At 42.4% G+C, this 13,237-nt stretch overlaps 1 long non-coding RNA gene across 1 annotated transcript in view; it reads right to left on the bottom strand.

Annotated features, from left to right (window-relative positions):
- The window catches only part of LOC121290319, a 424,761-nt gene that overhangs the window by 254,330 nt on the left and 157,194 nt on the right, over positions 1-13,237 (bottom strand). Inside the window, exon 2 of the long non-coding RNA XR_005945767.1 lies at positions 3,820-3,872. This is a non-coding gene — a long non-coding RNA (uncharacterized LOC121290319). The remainder of the gene's footprint in view (positions 1-3,819; positions 3,873-13,237) is intronic.

The raw sequence follows: 13,237 nt of genomic DNA, 5'->3' as shown, positions 1-13,237 counted from the left end.
TGTATCCATGCTACCTTTTATTCCATTAGCTTCAACTTTGCTGACAAGCCTATCATGTGGCACTTTATCAAATGCCTTTTGGAAATCCACGTGCACCACATTAGCCACGTTATCATCATCAACTCTCTCTGTTACATCATCAAAAAACTCCATCAATTTCATTAAATTCACCTTTAAAACCTGTGCTGAGTTTGCTAATTAATCCTATACTTATCCAAGAGATTTTTAATTTTGTCCCAGATAATTATTTCTAAAAACCTTCTCACTATCAAGGTTAAACTGACTGACCTGTAATTGCTGTGTTTATCTTCACGCCCTTTTTTGAACAAAAGTCTAACATTTGCAATTCTCCAGTCATCTGCCACTACCCCTGTATGTGAGGATTGGAAGATTATGGCCACTGCCTCCACAATTGTCTCCCTTATTTCCCTCAGTATCCCTAGATGCATTCCATCCAGTTCTGAAGACTTATAAACTTTGAGTACAGTTAGTTTTTCTAATAGCTCCTCTTTATCAATTTTTACCTATCCAGTGCCTCAACTGTCCCCCCATTCACTATGACTTGGTTAGCATCCTCTTCCTTGGTAAAGCAGATGCAAATTACTCATTTAATACCTCTGCCACTTTCCCAGCCTCCATGTGTAGATCTATTTTTTGGTCCCGAATCAGCCTCACCCATCCTCTCACTACCTTTTTACTATTGATAGAATATTGAAGAATTTTGAACTGTTAGCTGCCAATCTCTTCTCAGACTCCCCTTTTGCCTCTCTTATTTCCTTTTTTCACTTCCCCTCTGAACTTTCTATATTCACCCTGGTTCTCACTCATATTAGCAGCTTGACATCTATCATATGTGCCCTTTTTCTGCTTTATCTTACCCTCTATCTCTTTCATCATCCGGGGAATTCTAAGGATCTACCTTTCTTTTTCACAGGAATGTACCCCAACTGTACCTGAACTATCTTCACTTTAAAGACAGCCCATTAATCCATTACAGTTTTGCTTGAGGGAAATGGTGAGAGTTTCTTTTGCCATCTGAGGGTTGAAGGTAATGCAAGTGGGCAAAGAGATAAGGTAAGGAAAACAAAAGGAGTAGTTGATTCCAATTTACCTGGGACAGATCTGTTCACATGCTGCTGAAATTGTCCCTCCTCCAATTAAGTATTTTTAATCTAGATTGTTCCTTGTCCTTTTCCATAGATAACCTTATGACACAATGATCATTGTTCTCTAATTGTTCTTTAAATGTTCCCTACTGATAGTTGATCCACTTGACCCAGCTCATTCCCCAGAACTAGATCCAGCAATGCCTTTTGTCCTCTTTGGATTGAGGCCCTTGTCTGATCTTTGCAGTATTGCTATGGCAGTTTATATTAGGATAAATTAAGCTCCCCCATTATCATTACTCTGTAGCTTTTGCACCTTGCTGTAATTTCCCTATAATTTTTTCCTCAATATCTTTCCTTCCAGTTGGTGACCTATATTATACACCCAGTAGTGTTATGGTACCTCTATTGTGTCTCACCATCGTTCTGTGCATTTTCTGATCTAAGCATTCAAATGGTCTGATCGCTAATATCACTGAGAAAGTTAGTGTGTAGAGGCCTTAGATTAATTATACCTCGTCACATTCCTGGACAATGTAGCTTTGCCCCTCCTGCACCATGAGAAAGCATTCTAAAGCTGTCCCTCACACACAGCCACCAGCATTATTTAAGAATCTAATAATCTCTGCTTTTTTGTGTTCTCAATTAGATTGAATAATTGTGAGAATGGTTAAACTGACTGCTGTACAATTATTTACAATTTGGGCATTCCTACCAATGGTTTATACAAAGCCGGATCCCAATACTAACATATCTCTGCTAAGCTGTAATGGGTTGATCAACAGTCAACTCCAATGACTGGGGTCTGAGACAGGAGAGGAAGAGCAAGGTCAGTGAAATTGTTGGAATGGAAGTAGCAGCTGCAACAAATAGTGAGCAAATATTATCAGAGAAGAAAGGAAAGGAAATAAGTCATGAGGTAATGAGAGATAGAAACGCCCTGGTCACGAAATTTGTAATGTGCTTATCAGGAATAAATTGTATGAGAAGGTTAATCAGCAATTAATAGTGAGAAAATGTTATGGGAAGGAAGCAGGTCTGAGGTAAGGAGAGATAAACACACCAAGGCCCCATAATTTGTTGGGTTGCAATCCTGCCCTAACCCTCGGGGTCACATTTGATGGTGCCCACATAAACTGACCCCGCCTGCCTGTTTATGATTGCCAGACTGCAGGTCGTCCACCCATGGGTGGGGTGGTTCCAAGCACAACTCCACCCCATCCATCCTAGCCATTGTCCTATTAACATTTTGAGTAAAACATTGGTTGGGTCACAATTAGAGTGCTGCATGTTGCTCTGGGCAACCCAGAGCTTTAAAACTATATTGTGGCACCAGAAGGATGTCAGCTTAGATGTTGTGTTGAAGTGGGATGTGTACCCAGAACCTTCTATTTCAGAAGTGAGTGAGCTGCCAACTGAGCTACATCTGAAAAACAGTAGGTATCCTAGGAGTTTAAAGTCATTTGGTGAGGGAAAAGGTGAGAGTTTCTTTTGCCATGTGAAGGATGGAGGTAATGCAAGTAGTCAAAGAGATAAGGTAAGGAAAACAAAAGGAATAGTTACAGATAGCTTCTGTCACTAACTCAATCCTCAGCTAGGAAGATGGTGACGCAGTGATAATGTTATCAGTTTAGTCATCCAGAGGCCAAGGCAAATGCTGTTGGGATATGGGTTCAAAACCCACCATGGCAACTTGTGGACTTTAAATTCAATTAATAAATCTGGAATTGAAAACTAGTCTTGGTAATGGTGACCATGAAACTATTATTGACTGTTGTTAAAACATATCTGGTTCACTAATGCCCTTTAGAGAAGGAAATCTGCCACCCTTACCTGCTCTGGCTTATGTGTGGCCACACAATGTGGTTGCCTCTTAAATGGCCTACCAAGCCACTCAGTTCAAGGACAATTAGGGATGGGCAACAAATGCTTCTCTGATAATACCCACATACCATGAAAGAATAAAGAAAAAAAGCAAGACCATGTTGACCAACAACTTTCAGGTGAAGGGTGAGCTTGAAGGTGAAGGTCTTCCAGGAAAGAAATTTTCTCACTAAATAAGGTCCCAACTTTGAACCCCGGCCTGGCTAATTTAGCAGATCTCAGACGGGTTAGCGGTTTGGAATTCTGTAGTGATTCTCAGTGCCCTTAGAATAGACAAGTGGGAAAATTAGCCATGGATCCCATACTAGCCCTGCTAGGAAAATTATTTGTTTTGAGTGGTTAGGTATCTGGAATGCACTTTCTGAGAGACTGGTGGGAAAAAATTCAACAGACAGCCTTCAAAAGGGAATTGGGTATGTACTTGAATGAGAAAAAAATTCTTGGGATATTAGGAAAGAACCGAAGAGTGGGAATAACTGGATTTCTCTTCCAAACAGCTGGTGCAGGGTTGATGGCCTGAATGGCCTTCTTCTATACTGTGCTTTTCTATGACTCTATGACTCCTGAATGTCTTGCTGACCTCACTGTCTAACCTCTTACATCAAAGACAGTTACTTGGGTAAGGCACCAGAGGGCATGAGTCATCACTTTGGGAGAGGGTGAAGAAAAAAGGAATACTTCTAGAACTTTCTAACAATGCCTGTTTTTCGAGGGCAAGAGGTGCAGGTCTATTAAACATCACTAAACCGATAGCTTTCTTGCTCATTCAACACAATAAATCAGCAGAGATTCATGCACAGCAGGCAATAACATAGGCAAATGTACTCACTTAATCTTTATTTTCATCATCTGCTACCCCCACCATCTTGGGTCAATGTGTTCCTGCAACAGAAAATGTTTAAATGATCCTCTATGGTTCAGCTCTCTGAATCACAACTGCAGAGGTGACTCATACAACTTCTAAGGGTTTCTATATTGGTGACAGTCACTCTCAATTTCAATCACAACTCACTTTAGATTGTGTAACAGCCCCAAAGTGGCCGGAACCAGCTGCTTAAAGATTTATGGCTAAATAGTAGGCAAGGTGCAGGGGTGAAAGGACAAAGCCAAGAAAATCAAAGTGAAACAGTATCAAGCTACCGATAGTCTTCTGTAGAGCAACTGGTGCAGAAGAAAATATCTCATCATTTTCAAAAGGACAGACTAAAACGTAAGCTGTCAGCCCTATGGTTCAGTGAATGGCTCTCTTGTATCTGAGTCAGAAGATTCGGGATTCAAGTTCCTCTACGGAGACTTGAATCTAAAATCTAGACTGATACTCCCAGTGTAGCACCAAGACTACTGTCAGTGATGTTGTCTTTTGAATCAGATGTCAAACTGAGGCCCTATCTGCCTCGAATGCAAAAGATTCCAAAATATTAATTTTGGAGGAGGGCAGGAAAGTTCTCCCTCAAGTCCTGGGCCAATATTAACCCTTCAGCCAATGTCATTAAAAAAAAGTTATCTGGTCATTCTGTCTTGCTATCTGTGGGAGCTTACTGTGCACCAACTGGCTGCCACGTATCCTACATTGCAACAGTGACTGCACTTCACAAAAGTGCTTCAGCAATTTTGAGTTGCTCTGGGATGTTAAAGTCTTGAAAGTTGCTATACACATGCAAATTATTTCTTTCTTGAGGAGAGGCCATTTAAGGTGAGGGAACTGGAGGGTGCCTATTCCCTTGCAAACATATCCTAGCGATGGTCAGCATTGCTAAGGAAAAGGCATGGAGAAAATTAGGGGAGGCGGAGGTTGGGGTGGGGAACATACATGCTAGAATTGAAGACAAATAAGCTCACAGCAATAAGTGTTTGCAGACCTCAGTAAATCAAGAGTGGGCCTCCATTCACTGCCCCCTCGGTGGGGGAGCTGCTTAAAACAAGCTATCTGCAATTAACCAACAATCAGTCACTCAGCAACATGCTGCTCCCAGTGTTTATTCAAGTCAGACATGAATTGTTTTCCATTTTATATACAAAGTAACACCTGGTGGGTTAAAAGAATCAAAGACAAATTACAGCTGTCTTTAACTCACTTGATCTGTAAACAAGGCAATGGATTTATAACTCAGGAGCCGTCACCAGCCATTAGAAAGAGGCTTCTGTCTTTGTAATCCTAGAAGGCCAAAAGACAAGCCTTACCAAGCTCTTGTCAGCTCTACATCACCCCGCTGTTTGTTTTGTACACCTCTATCTTTCAGAGTACTCTATCAGCACAGTCTTTTCAGGGAGAAGCCTGAAACGATGAAACCATGCCCACTGATATTATGGAGAAACATATTTAAAATAAACCGGTTAATGCAGCCCGGCGCAACTGGAGTCAAAAGAATTCTGTGCCAGTGCGTGACTGGACCATTACTCATGTTGTGCAGGGCAACTGCGACCCTTCACTGCAAATTTGTTTCTGGAGCTTTGTGACAAGCGAGTGTCCGGGAGCAACAGACTGTTGTCATGCCAATAAGTAGAGCTGTCGAACAATTTATGCCCAGGGCTTCCTGTCACCAGCAGTGTAAGCAGAAGAGGAGGCATTCATGGTGTGCAAACACCCCCTGTAATTTCTATAATTTTTGTTCTAATCGGATCACTCCTTTCGAAAAGGACTGGCCTCCGCTCGCCTGATAAAACACAGAAACAATGGTTGCTGTCTCAGAGCTGGTCAGTTCCCCAATTCGACAAGTGAAACTCATTAGTTGGGCTTTGCACTTCTTAACATTGACTGGGATATTGCAGTGAATCGTAGCAAAGTTATTGATTGACTAAAGACATGTAACCAGTGTTTGGACTTCATGACTTTTTTGTCTGACAAAAACTGCTTTCTCTTTAGGTCATGCTTTATTGGAACTGTTACATCAATAAAAGTCTTCATGTTGAATCTTATTTCTATTTGAAAATTGGATCTTTTCAAGTAGACTTCTTTGGTCTGGTTATAGCTCAGATCCGACCAGCACTTTTCCTATCCTGAAACAAATCCTGCTTATATATCATGAGTTCCTGTACAGCACAAAAAGGAGGCTATTTGGCCCATCCTGCCTGTGCTGGAATTTTGAAAGAACCATCCAATTCATCTCACTCTGCCCTGTTCCTTCTCGATAGCGCCACAATTTTCTTCCTTTTAGGTATTTATCTGGCACCCTTTTCGAAAATTACAAAGAACCTGTTTCCCATTCTGGTAGTGCGTTCCAGAGAGTTGGGTGAGGATTGTTAATTCCATGGCAGGAACTTGGTTCTCAGTCTCGAGAGAGCGTGGGATTGAAGCAGCGCTACAAAAGATGCTAATAATGAACCCAGGTTTTGTTTTTTTGGCGCCAAAATCCACAAGCTGCAGCAGCAATTTGTCATACCACTGGTGGCATGTTGGGCCTCTAAGCCTCACTTCAACAACAAGTGCGAGCTGCCAGGATCTTCTTGTCCTCCTGGCAGCAGCTCCTCCGGAGTCAGGGGTGAAGCTTGAGGCTCTGATGTCTTGCTAGAAGCAGCCGTCTACAAGACCTGGCCTTAGGAGTGGCGGGAGGTCGGGCGGGGGTGGGCCGGGTGGTGTGGGTGTTGTTGGGGCAAAGTGGGGGTGTAGTCGTAGCCTGGCAAGGTACGCCAGGTGTACCGAGGGACAGCGAGCAGCACTCTTGCGCCGCAGGGAGTTAAATGAAAAAGACATACCTAAACCTTAGGATGCCGCAATCCCACGTAAACCTGAATAGAAAAGGTCCAATGCCTGCACGACTCGGCACTGGCCAACTTTGTTTCAGGGGCCTTCAATAGGCATGAGGCTCCTTCATAAGCAGACGCAAATGACATTGAAGGAAGGCTACCTGGGATGCCTGGAAATCGCCCAACACCAACACAGCATCACACATATTTCAGACATTCTTGTGTTGCAAGGCTAAGCCCTGTGAAAATCTGTCTTTTTTGCCCCTGTTTTGTCCAGCAATGCTGAACTTTGGTGACTGTGCCTTTAGCTGATCTGGAGTTCCCTCCCTAAACTTCTCTGTCCAGCTACCTCTCTCTCCTCCTTTAAAAGATAGCTAAACACCTAGCTCTTTGAACAAGTTTTAGTCACCTGGCCTAATGTTGCCTTAAATAGTTCGGTATCAAATTTTCAAATTATTCAAAATGCTCATGTGAAGTGCCTTGGGATGTTTCATTATGATAAAGACATTACATAAATGCAAGCTGCCCATTGAGTCATACAGAAATTCACAGCACATAGGAGACCATCTGGCCCATCATAGCTGTGCCAGCCGAAGGAGAGCTCTGTTGTTGCCTAATCCCATATTCCAGCCCTTATTGGTTATGACATTCAAGTACATATCCAAGTACCTTTAAATGTGATAAGGGTTTCTGTCTTTATTATCTGTTCAGGTAATGAGTTCAGACCTCCATCACTCACTGGGTGAAAAATAATTCTCTTCAACTACCCTCCAAGCCTTCCATCAATTACTTTAAATCTATGCCCACCACCCTGGTTATTGATCTATCTGTTAAGAGGAATAGGTCCTTCCTATCCACTTTGTCCAGGCCCCTCATCATTTTACACACACAATTAAATCTCCCCTCAGCCTCCTGTGTCCCAAAGGAAACAACCTAAGCCTATGTAATCTTTCATCATAGCTAAAAACCACCATTCCTAGCAACATCCTCATAAATCTCCTCTGTACCATGAACATATCTTTCCTGTAATGTGGTAACCAGAACTATACACAGCACTTTTAACTGTGGTCTAACTAGTGTTTTATACAGTTCTAGCGTAACCACCCCCCCTGCTCTTATATTCTATACTTCAGCAAATAAAGAAAGTATCCCATATGCCTTCATAATTACCTTGTCTACCTGTCCTGCTACCTTCAGGGATCTGTGGACAGGCTCTCCAATGCCCCTCTGATCCTCTACACTCCTCAGAATCCTACTATTTATTGTATATTCCCTTGCCTTATATGCCCTCCCCAACTCCACTGCCTTACTCTTCTCCGGGTTGAATTCCATTTGATACTTTGCCACCCACCTGGTCCGACCAGCCACACAACAATGTTTTAGTATCACCTGAAACCCTCTCAATTTTGCCCCCATAATGGAGTCTAAAATATTGACATATATCATGAAAAGCAAGGTACTTAGTAAGGTTTGTGGAAGCCCGTTGGAAACATTGGGTGGGATTTTCTGTCCCCGCCCACCGCCAGGTCTGGTCCCACCGAAAGTCAATGGGCTTTTGGCTGGGCTGCTGAATCTCCTGCGTCAGGTCCCGCTTTGGCAGGGTCAGAAAATCCCAGCCATCCTTCTGGTCGCAAAAACACTCGTTGATCGTTATCCTTTGCTTGATGCTACTGAGCCAATTATGGGTCCAAATTGCTACTTTTCCTTGGATTCCATACTTTTTTGACCAGCCTGCCACGTGGACCTTATCAAAGCCTTGCCAAAATCTATGTAGATCACACTAAATGCATTACCCTCACCCTTGTTACCTCCTCAAAAAATTCAATCAAATTAGTCAGACACAATCTTCCTGCTGACTGTCTTTGATTAATCCATGCCTTTCTAAATAATTATTTACATTTTCCCTCAGAATTTTATGTAATAATTTTCCCAGCATTGAGGTTAAGTTGACTGGCCTGTAACTAATTGGTCTATCCTTTCTTCCTTTTTTAAACAATGGAACAACATGAGTAGGTGTTGCTTTTCCAACAAGAATCAATTCCTAGAGATTCAGCCATTGCTTGACAAACCAGGCTTGTTGGAATGATATTTTGGGTCATGGGGAAGCCTTGCCTTACCCATTGCCTGTTTGGTAGGAAGTGCTTGTGAAATGAGGCATCTATGTTTAGGAAGAGAACAGACTATCATCCAAGGGCACTATCAATAAAATTGAGAAATGTGAGGAAGGTTATGATGGAAAGAGAGGAAGAAAGCATGGTGGAGTTCAAGAATGATTAAAGGACAATCTGTTGCAAAGCAACAGAAGTAGCCCAGTAATAACACTTTCATCTCTTATTCTTTAGGTTGTGGGCTCAAGTACCACCTGAGCACATAATCAAAGCCGACACTTCAGTACTGCACTGTTGGAGTTACCATCTTATGGAAGGCCCTGTCTGCCCTCTCATGTGGTTGTAAAAGATCCCATTGTACTATTTGAATAGAAGCAGGAGTTCTCACCAGTGTCCTCGCCACTATTTATCCTTCAACCAATATCACTAAAACAGATTATCTGGTCTTTATCTCATTACTGTTTGTGAGGCCTTGCTGTGTGAAATGTGGCTGTCATGTCCCCAACATTACAACAGTGAACACACTTTCAAAATACACCATTAACTGCAAAGTGCTTTGGGACCACCTGTGGTCATGAAAGATGTTATATAATTGCAAGTTCTTTCCTAAATTTTGTGCAGAAATGTTACAAACTTCTCCTGAGGTAGGAGTAGTATTCAAGGCTCGGATGACCTTGGCTTTTATATAGAGTCAAGAGGAGTTAAGAAGATAAGAAGTGTTCTGGCACAAAAGTGGCAACTGAGCTTCTTGATGGTAGCTTAAGTTATGGAGTGATGCACGATTCCACTTGAAGTCAGGGGCACAAAGAAAAGACTTAGAATGTTAATAGATATGGAAAGAATAGAAAAGGCACTGCCAAAGGAAGAAACGTCAACTCTTTTCTTCTCCGCCGATGCTGCCAGACCTGCTGAGTTTTTCCAGGTAATTCTGTTTTTGTTTTGGATTTCCAGCATCCGCAGTTTTTTGTTTATATATATATATATATATATATATACTTAGACACAATAACTGTTGGTTCAATTTGGTAGAGTCATGAAGTAACTGCATTGAAAGTTGTAAGGTTGCCATTGCCCTATTGAAGGGCAGAAAAATTGTCAACATACGTTTTACAACTCTTTGCCTATAAAAATAAGGCATGCATTTATATAGTGCTGTTCAGGACCTCATGATGTCCCAAAATGCTTTAATGAGGTGAGCTGAGGTGAGATAGGTGAGGCTTGCAATATAAGAACATAAGAGACATAGGAGTAGACCATCCCCTCAAGCCTGCTTCGTCATTCAATAAGTTCACTTCAGATCTTTTATCGCGACTTCACTTTCCCACCTTATTCACAAATCTATTGATTGCCTCAGTGCTCAAAAGCCGTTCAACTTTCATCTTGAATATTCTTCATAACTGAGCATCTACAGCGCTCAAGAATTCAAAAGATTCACAAGCCTCTCAGCAAAGAAATTTCTCCTTATCTTAGTCTGAATTGTCTGCCACTTATCCTAAAACCATTAGCTCTAGACTCTCCAACCAGGGGAAACAACCTCTCAGCAGCTACTCTGTTAAGCTCCCTAAGAGATTTAGATGTTTCTGTAGCCTGGCAAGTAAAGGCATCCCCTGATGGGAGAGCCCAAAATAACCTTAAAAGTAGAGTTGGCCATTCAGGGGTGATGTCAAGAAGCACTTCTTCACACAAAGGGCTATGTATATCTGGAACTCTCTCTCCCAAAAGGAGCTTGGAGATCGCATGGTCAATTGAAAATGTCAAAAGTGAGATTGAAGGATGTTTGTTAAACAGGAGTACTAGGGATTAAAAGAAGCTAATCTACAGATCGGCCATGATATGCTTAAATGGTGGAACAGGCTTGATGGCCTCGTCCTGTTCCTTTGCTCCTTCCTCCTAAGTGCGTGATACTAAACTACGAGGATTCGAGAGTTGATCCGTGGTCTTTGCTAAGCTAGGTGATCTCATTCATGATGGTGTTTCATCTTGTGGCCCATATGCTAGAGAAGTAGAAAAATAAAATCATGGCTCTTGCTGGTTGTTATCTACAGCCCCACATGTGTGTGGATATTGGATGAGGAAAGGACTTTGCTTAGTTTCAGGAGAGAAGAGATTGGTTGAAAGTACTGGATGATAATGATAGACATCATAGTGAGGATCAGATTGCGGATTACCTCATACTAAAGCCCACACAATGGACCAGGAGCCAACTGCTTGCCCAATCGCTGGATGATCAGGGAGACATTTTCTGGCTTTCCTCCCCCTAACTGGCTTTTGGTTTTGCATCTGGATTTTCACCTCGCACAGGAGGTCACGGGGTTTTCACGTGAGGGTGGGGAGTATACATATCGTGACAGAAATGACTTGGCAGCGGTGTGGAACAGGCTGCATGTACAAGAGGGCCTTTTGTTGTCTCAGTATGTTTGAGGCAGTGCATCAAAAGCATCCTTAACCCAGTAAAATGTCCCAAGGTGTTGCACAGGAACATAATGAGGAGAGGTTGGGCCGACTAGGCCTGTTTTCACTGGAGTTTAGAAGGATGAGAAGGGATCTCATTGAAACGTATAAAATTCTGACAGGGATGGACAGACTGGATGCAGGGATGATGTTTCCCCTGGCTGAGGGGGGTCTAGACCAAGGGGTCACAGTCTCAGGATATGGGGTAAGCCATTTAGGACTGAGAAACTTCTTCACTCAGAGTGTGGTGAACCCATGGAATTCTCTCCCACAGAAGGCTGTGGAGGCCAAGCCATTGAATATATTTGAGAAGGGAACAGATAGATTTCTAGACTCTAAAGGCATCAAGGGGTATGGGAAGAGCTCAGGGTTATAGCACTGAGTCGGAGGATCAGCCATGATCACATTGAATGCGGTAGCAGCCCCGAGAGGCCGAATGTCCAACTCTGTTCCTACTTTCTATGTTGCGGGTGGATATGGATAGGCTGAGTGAGTGGGCAAAGATCAGGCAAATGGAGTTTAATGTGGGAAAATGCGAAGTTGTTCACTTTGGCAGGGAGAACAAAAAAACAGAGCATTACTTAAATGGAGCATGGTTGCGTAATTGTGAGGTGCAGAGGGATCTAGGTGTTCCAGTATGTGAGTCACAAGAATTTAGTATGCAGGTATAGCAAGTAATTAAGAGGGCTAATAGAATGCTATCCTTTATTATGAGAAGGATTGAACATAAAAGTAAGAATGTTATGCGTCAGTTATACAGCACATTGGTGAGACCACATCTCGAATACTGTGTGCAGTTTTGGTCTCTTTATTTAAGGAAGGGTGTAAGTGCATTGGAAGCAGTTCAGGGGAGGTTTACTAGATTGATACCTGGAATGAGTGGGTTGTCTTATGAGGAAAGGTTGGACAGACTGGGCTTATTTCCACTGGAGTTTATAAGAGTGAGGGGTGATTTGATTGAAGTATACGAGATCCTGAATGGCCTTGACAAGGTGGATGTCAAAAGGATGTTTCCTCTTGTGGGTGAGTCCAGAACTAGGGGGCACTGTTTTAACATTAGGGGGGTCACCCTTTTAGGACAGGGATGAGGAGAATTTTTTTCTCTCAGAGGGTTATGCGACTTTGGAACTCTCTGCCTCAGAAGGTGATGGAGACGGAGTCATTGAATATTTTTGAGGCAGAGGCAGGGGGATTCTTGTTAGGCAAAGGAATCAAAGGTTATCGGGGTTAGATGGGAATGTGGAAATCGAAACACAAGAGGATCAACCATGACCTTATTGAATGGTGGAGCAGGCTCAAGGGGCCGAATGGTCTAATCCTGTTCCTATTTATTATGTTCTTAAGCTCTTATGTTTCTATGTTAATGAGACAGAAATTGATGCTGAGCCACATAAGGGGATATTTGAACAGCTGGACCAAAGCTTGGTCAAAGAGGCAGGTTTTAAAGAATGCATTAAAGAAGGATAGGGAAGTTTAGGGCAGAAATTCCAGAGTTTGGGGCTTAGGCAGCTAGAAACTTGGAGTTCAGCAGAAAGGTGGGTTTAGATGTTGGGGGTGGGGGCTGTGGGGGGTAGTGGTGCCTCATTAAGTGTGAAGAGAGGGAATCCCTGCACAGTAGTTGTAGAGAAAAGGGTTAATGGCTCTGTTAATTAGACAATGATGTTAATGATAATGTAAGCGTGACATCAGGACCATATGACCAAGAGACTTGAAGGGAGTAAGACATAAAACACTCTGGGTCTAGAGAACAATGTGTTTACCATGAAGTCTTAAATGTAAATCAAAAACAGAATTACCTGGAAAAACTCAGCAGGTCTGGCAGCATCGGCGGAGAAGAAAAGAGTTGACGTTTCGAGTCTAAATGTAAATAGTTGTAAGCAAATAGTTTTAAGACAAACCTAATATTGACTATCTCCAAGTCACTCATAGAGTAGGATAAACCTCATCCAGCCAGAAGACAACACAAGTAAAAGGCAAAACAAAAACAGAATTACCTGGAAAAAC

Source organism: Carcharodon carcharias, chromosome 18, assembly GCF_017639515.1.
Source record: "Carcharodon carcharias isolate sCarCar2 chromosome 18, sCarCar2.pri, whole genome shotgun sequence".
NCBI classification, from domain to species: Eukaryota; Metazoa; Chordata; class Chondrichthyes; order Lamniformes; family Lamnidae; genus Carcharodon; species Carcharodon carcharias.
The sequence above is the reverse complement of the archived record's forward strand: the minus strand, read 5'-3'. Positions and strand labels throughout refer to the sequence as shown.